The sequence below is a fragment of the Triticum dicoccoides genome, chromosome 7B, assembly GCF_002162155.2.
Source record: "Triticum dicoccoides isolate Atlit2015 ecotype Zavitan chromosome 7B, WEW_v2.0, whole genome shotgun sequence".
NCBI lineage: Eukaryota > Viridiplantae > Streptophyta > Magnoliopsida > Poales > Poaceae > Triticum > Triticum dicoccoides.
Window position 1 is genome coordinate 724,499,979 of NC_041393.1, and position 7,102 is coordinate 724,507,080.

Genomic DNA, 7,102 nt, shown 5'->3' on the forward strand with positions numbered 1-7,102 from the left:
TGACCATCTTATAAAATTACCTCACAGAATAAATGCCAGAATTTTGAAGAACCCAAACAGCTTTATGACAGGCCACAGTTACTGGAGTGTTTCTAACTAAATGTAGCAGCTCCAACCACCTCCCATACAAAGATCCATCTACACATCTTCTGAAAGGTAACCTCAAGGTTTCCCGATCCCACACTTGTGCAACAGAGTAATCCTGTTGTTGGCAAATGTTGAACAGTTCCTAGAAACTAGTTTTCAAAGAAATTTCCTCCACCCACTGATCGTGCCAAAAGTAGATATTCCTCCCACTGCCAACCTCCCACCTATAATTTTTTTTCGCACCCCCAAATGCCCAACAAATACCTTTCCAGAAGAGAGATCCTAGACATGGCTTACCATACAAAATACTAGGTTTGGCAGCACCATATTTATAGTATAAATTTCTTTTCCAATCACTATCTCTATCATCATCAAAAAATCTTTTACTCCAAACAGCCAACAAGGCCATGTTGAAATCCCTCAGGTTTGGTACCCCCATACCACCAAATTCCCCCCTCATAGAAATGAGGCCCCATTTAGCTAAGTGGTATATATATTTGTGTTCATTCCCATAGTTACCCCCAAAAGTGGGACATTTGTGATACGCTTGCATCAATGGCCCACTTAGGAAACTTCATCATAGGCATTAAATATGCAGGAATGCTAGCAATACAAGTAGAGATCAAAATCAATGTGCCCCTATAAGACAAATTTCTCCCCAGCCACCTAGAGATGTTTTTTTTAAGTGGGACATTAAACTAGAATTTATTTTCCAACATTTAAAACTGAATTTCTAGGCATTGGCGCATGGGAGCACTCTTATATTTTCCCATGAGTCACCAAATAAAAAGACCGGCGGTATTGGCTCCGCACCTTCGAGTGGGTGGAGGTTGCCACATAGCATGCATGGGAGAACATGCATGGTTTGCAGCACCGCAACCCTCAAGCCCCATCTTTTTATTTGGTGCAGGACTCGATGTGGCGGTATTGACCATGACCTGGTTGAGACAAAGATTGACCAGGAGATCAACTTTCTGGTCAACTTCCTAGAGATGGAGATGCAAGTGGATGTGGAGTTCATCGGGCAACCGACGACCGTTGAGTCCCGCCCAGCAATGAGGGAGACCCGCATCGTCCTCGAGCAGAGGGACACCCGAGAGAGGGATGAGGTGACGATGGTGAGGTATGCTAGGGAAAACCCGCACCTCGTGCAGGCAGAGACGAAGTTTTTCTAGAAGAGGGACTATGAGCCCAAGACGGTGAGGCCCAAGAAGACGGAGTTTTTCTAGAAGGTGAGGTGCAAGACGAGTCCAATGACATCGACTGGAACAACCTGTAGGGTGTCCATAGGAGTAGATGGTAGTAATGTTAGGATAATCTAGTAGTTTGAATGTTCGTTTTATCTATGCAATGTTTAGATGTTTAAAACTTTAAATATTTGAAGTGAACTATGTTTAGATTTAAAAAAATATTTAAATGTTTGAAGTGCCCTATGTTAGGCAATTGATGAAGATGAAGATTTTCGAGTGCCCTAAAAATCATGTTTTGATGCTTCAAATTTTACTTCAACAAATTTATGGTGCCTAAAATAGAGTTGCCATTGGAAATACTCTTAATGATCGGCGTTTGAGTAGCCCTAAAGGTGCGAATGCTAGAGATAGAGGAGACACCACAAGTTCACAAGGGACTGTTCTTTTATTATCGTGGAAAGATGGTTGTGCTACAGCTTAATTGAGAGGTGATTGCACAAAAAAACACTATACTCACCACGTGGAGTACATGGTTAAAAAAGGACCAGTTTTCATGCTCATCACGTGTGAAACCCGTGCTATCTCCACCACGTATAGACCCGCGGCCGGCTTGCTCGCGCTCTGCCGAACCCACGGCTCGGGCACGGACAGCCTCAACTACGGCGGGGCCGCCGTTATGGCCATCTCCGTCGTGTAGATCATCACTGTGGCGCTTGTCGCTCGTAGAGGCCAAGCGATGTGCCCAAGCGTGGCCGGGGTGCTGTGTCCACGTTGCGATCGAGGCGCCCAACACCTACCCGATCCGCCGGCCGGTTCACTCCCACAGCTGGGTGCCGTGCAGACATGGAAGACGACTGACGAGGGGACAAGAATCGTGGACCGCAAGCGTGCTGAGAAGTTGCATGGTGTACATAAAATTGGAGTGTGTGTGGCAGGGGCTGCCATGTCTTGGCAGAAGGAATCTCATAGGACGGGATGAGGGCACCATAGCCTTCTTTCTGTCTGTCCGAGAAACGGGACCAGGTTCCAGTCCTACGATATAATCAAATCACTATATACTGCTGTAGACGAATCTTGTACTACTAACTTGGCTTAAACTTTTTCAATCCAGCACTGCTATACAAACGATTTTATACACACGATTTGTGGACGACGCTAATATTACAGCGTACATGCATGGCAGCAGCACTGGTGAATCGTTGGATATGATTGCCGGCTGTATGTCGCGCGTGCAGTTTCGGCTGCACAGCAGTTTCATTTTCAATCAACTGCAACATTTCAACTAGTCAGTATAAATCATTTCAAACGAATAGCACACCATCCAGCTATCTTTTTTTAACTGGCCAGTATATGATATAAATATGTACAGCTATTCGTTTGAGTATGGCGCATGGAGTGACTGAACATTTCAACTGGTCAGTATAAATCATTTTAATATTTTTTGTAGCCCATCATCCAGCTATCCTTTTTTTAACCTAGTTATCCTTTTAAACAATGAAAAGAAAGCACACTATAGCGTCTTAATAGTACACTATAATGTTTATGAGAATTGCCTCACTAAATAAGTCGATGTACAAAGTATCACTACTAGCATATAATAACATATATACAACCAGATTTTTCTGTTAGACCTACTGATGTTTGAATGACTGTGATCGTTGCCAAGACTTGTAGGCGCCGGCGCAGGTCCGCCTCGTCTTCGGTGGCCCAAGGTCATGGAGGCGCAGTGGATCCTGGCAAGGGCCGGCGGGAGGGCTCCGCTTTAGTCATTTTTTCAATCTTGTTAGGGTTTGTGTCCTGCTTAGGAAGGTAAGACGGCGACAGCTCCCTGAAGATGGAATAAAGGTCTATCCACCTAGTCCCCATTCTGGCGGTGCGTCTAACATCGTTGGTGGGTGTGTGGAGGTGTGTCTCCGGCGGATCTGTCTTTGGCGGATTTCCTCGGATCTCGTCGTTCTTCATCTATGTTCGTGTGTTTTCTGGTTGGATCCTTTTGACCTACGTTAAGTCTTCATCGACGGCAGTTGCTGTTCTGGTGCGCTGGTCCTATGGGGCCTTAGCACGACGACTTTCCGAGTGTCTATTACAACAAATTTTGCCCGACTTCGACGATGGAAGGGCGATGACAGCGGCGCGCCTTCGGCTCGCTTCAGTGCTTGTATCGGCGCTTGGTGGTATGTGGATATAGATGTAATTTTTATTTCTGGTGTTTGTTGTACTGTCATGTTTGTAGATAAATAGATCGAAAATTATTTCGAAAAACAAAATATATTCCAAGGCCGACGCGATTTTGCTAAGGGCGCTATTTTTTTCTATTTTTTTCAGTACAGACACAAGCGCTCATATAAACGCGCATACACTCACCCTTATGAAGGCACACACGTACACCCTACCCCAAGCCGGCATATCATCTTAAGATTTACAAAGCCACCGTAGGCGCCTCGTCGTCGACGGGAACGTCTCCTCCCACTGAAAGCGCATCGTCGGAAATCCTGAAATAAATCCAGAAATAATGCGAGCATCAGGATTTGAACTTTGGTGGGTTGAGAATACCACTGTCCACCTAACCATCTCAAGCACATGTTGGTTCGCAGGCAAAAAGTTAATAACTGCAGACGAAGAAGTTTCTCTTTCTTTTTTTAGAAATCGCAGACAAGATGTAAGTCCAACGAGTGAACCGTGCACGTTGCCGGTCGGTACCGACTACCGAGTACCGCATGACAGAACGGCGGCGGAGGACGCTTCACGCGCGCCCTACCCCGCAGGGCCATCCCGAAATCTTGGGTCCTTCTTCGTTTGCCGCGCCTGCCTCCCTCCTTTCCTCTGACTTCCTTTTGACCCTGCTTGACTGCGATTTACCCTCCGGAGAAAGTGAGGATAGAGACCAGCCACTACTCCCTCCCCCTTCCCCATAATTTACGCAGCATCAAGATTTTCCTTCTCTGAGTTTGTGCACATCGAACCAATCCCCAGAGAAATCCAAGCGCCGTAGGTACGAGTCTCCTCCGCGCCGCCGGCTCTGTTCTTCCTTGGTCGCTCATGTGGTGGAGCGCGCCTTGAATCTCGATTCTTGTTTTCTTTTCCCCTGAAGATTTTGGTCCAACCCCTGTTCCCATCTCCTGTTTCTTGCGATGCGTCAACCTTTTCAAGTTTGTGGGCGGGGAGGCTAAACAGCACCGAGACTCCGTGGTGATTTCTGTTCAATCTCTTCCATTCTATTTAGTTCCTTTTTGATCTTCTCTTAGTTCCTGTGGCGGCGGCTCATTGTGGGTTCATTGTTGGAGTCTCACGAGCACAACGGGGATCTCTGTTCCTACGCGCTTCTCCATCGGAACTGGATCCCCTTATCTCTCCTGTTGCCGTTGTTCGTGGCAAGGGCCACTAGACTATTATGGTGTTGGTGTCCAAAAATCGCGGTTTCCCCCTTCGCAGCGTGTGGATTCGCACTCTCCTTTGTTCCCAATCTGCCCGCTCTGTTCGTCCTTCCCGCTCTCATATACTGCTAATTGAAGTTCTCAATCCATCTCCCTGTTTTTTTTTCTCTCTTGATCTTCAATATGCCTGATCCTTCTCATCCAAAAGAGGGTTCCTTTGTTCTATATTGGTTTCTTCTTCCAAACTCCGGGCTTAGTTCTACTCTCCCTTCGAGTGTGCCGGCCTGAGTTATTTTATTTGGCGACATTGACTGTAAAATCATGTATTATTTTGATTCAGCTGGATAATATTCGGTGAAAGCCCTGAATTGTGTACTGTTTATGCATTTTTTTCTGATTAATAAGCATACCTTATCCACCCAGGGGCTCCTAAATCTAAGTTGTGTTAGTACATTTAGTTTACAAGTAATTACTTTTCGCTGATAAGGATTTTCGTGTTATATTTTGTACTGAATCTTTCAGCAGTGTGACTCGGCAATGGGGAAGGCAAGAACAGATAAGCGTACTAGAAGAGCAGAGAATGACGTAACCAGGTATGGGGCATCATCTATGCAAGGGTGCCGCGATGAAATGGAAGCTAATGTAAGTTCTAATTCAGTACTTCAGAGAATCATTGAGATGATAGTTCTGTGTATTATCGATTTTGTTTGCCGTTACAGTACTGAATTTGATTCGTACCTGTCTTGTTTGCAGTGGAAATCTCACGTACATCTACTTGATTATGAACCCACATTATTTTTTGGTGTTTATGATGGCCATGGAGGTTTGATATCTATTCTGATACTCTTAGAAAATAATAAAAGAAGTTATTATAGTAGTCTAATAGAATTCATAGTTATCCAAAGATACGTTTCATGTGCATCTGTGTATTACACTATCCATGCATATGCTTTGAATGTGCATTATTTATTATAACTATGAGCTGTCAATTAAATATAAATTGTGAGGGGCCAAACATTTATTTGATCGGTTTTTGGCAAAGGAGTTGGAGGGTGGTACGTTAGCACTACTATGCTCAGAACTTCAGTGAGTTTTCTGTACAGCGATACACACATTTTCTATTACTGTATCACACATGAGCTTGTGATGATTTTTACACTGTTTTCATGTATGAGTTTGTACATGCGTGTGTTTGATTCAACCCTTGTTTTCTGTTATATATGTTTGTTGAGCTGAATCTTTTTTCTCTTAGGAGCGGAAGTAGCATCTTATTGTTCAAGGAATTTTCACGAAGAGCTTAAAAAGGATCCAAGCTATGTCCTCAATCTGCCTGGCGCATTGAAGAATGTGTATTCCAGGTTATTTAGATGATTAAATCACGTGCTCTACATTTTAGGCAAGTATGGAGAGCCACATATGGAACATGTGTTGGGGAGTTTACGATATCGGCAGAGGCATGACGTTTAAACAATTATAGATTTTAGCTATACAATGGAAGTATTTGAAATTTCATTACACAATAGGATCAAATATGGTCTACACAAGAGACATCGTTAAGTGTCTCTACATATATTCCTCCGATCCCATTTGCCAGGGAGGCAGCGCCATCCTTCATCGTAGAGAACGAGTCCACACTAAGATCCCAACCAGATCGTGATTGCGCCTCCCCAAACCGCAGCGGCACATCCCACTCCATCAACGACCAACCTATATGAGGCGGAGGGTCAGTGTAGGACGCGAGCGCCGTCACCATGGACGTGGGGGACGCCGTAGGTGGGAAGGAGGCGGCGACGGCGTCTGTGTCAGGAAGATCGCACGACGGTGGCGGTGTTTACTCGAGGGGGTCGAGAGGAGCTGCGTTTGGTGCCGGGTGGGTTCTTTGGTGCGTGCGTGGGGCTGGAGATTGTGATAGGTGATCAGGTGAGGGCGTGCCATACCTGGATCGATAGCCTTACCATACCTGGTGGTAATTTAAATTTATTACCATATTCGATATTTCCCGAGTTATGGCCTTACCATACCTGGATTGATAGCCTTTGGGGTAATTTAAATTTATTACCATATAATTACCATATTCAAAATTTCCTGAGTTATGCCCTTACCATATCTGGATTGATTTATTACTATACGTGGATTAATTATGATTTATTACTATACGTGGATAGCCTTACCATACCTAGTGGTAATTTAAATTTATTACCATATTCGATATTTCCCGAGTTATGGCCTTACCATACCTGGATTGATAGCCTTTGGGGTAATTTAAATTTATTACCATATTCGATATTTCCCGATTTATGGCCTTACCATACCTGGATTGATAGCCTTTGGGGTAATTTAAATTTATTACCATATTCAAAATTTCCTGAGTTATGACCTTACCATACCTGGATTGATTTATTACTATACGTGGATTAATTATGATTTATTACTATATGATTTATTACTATA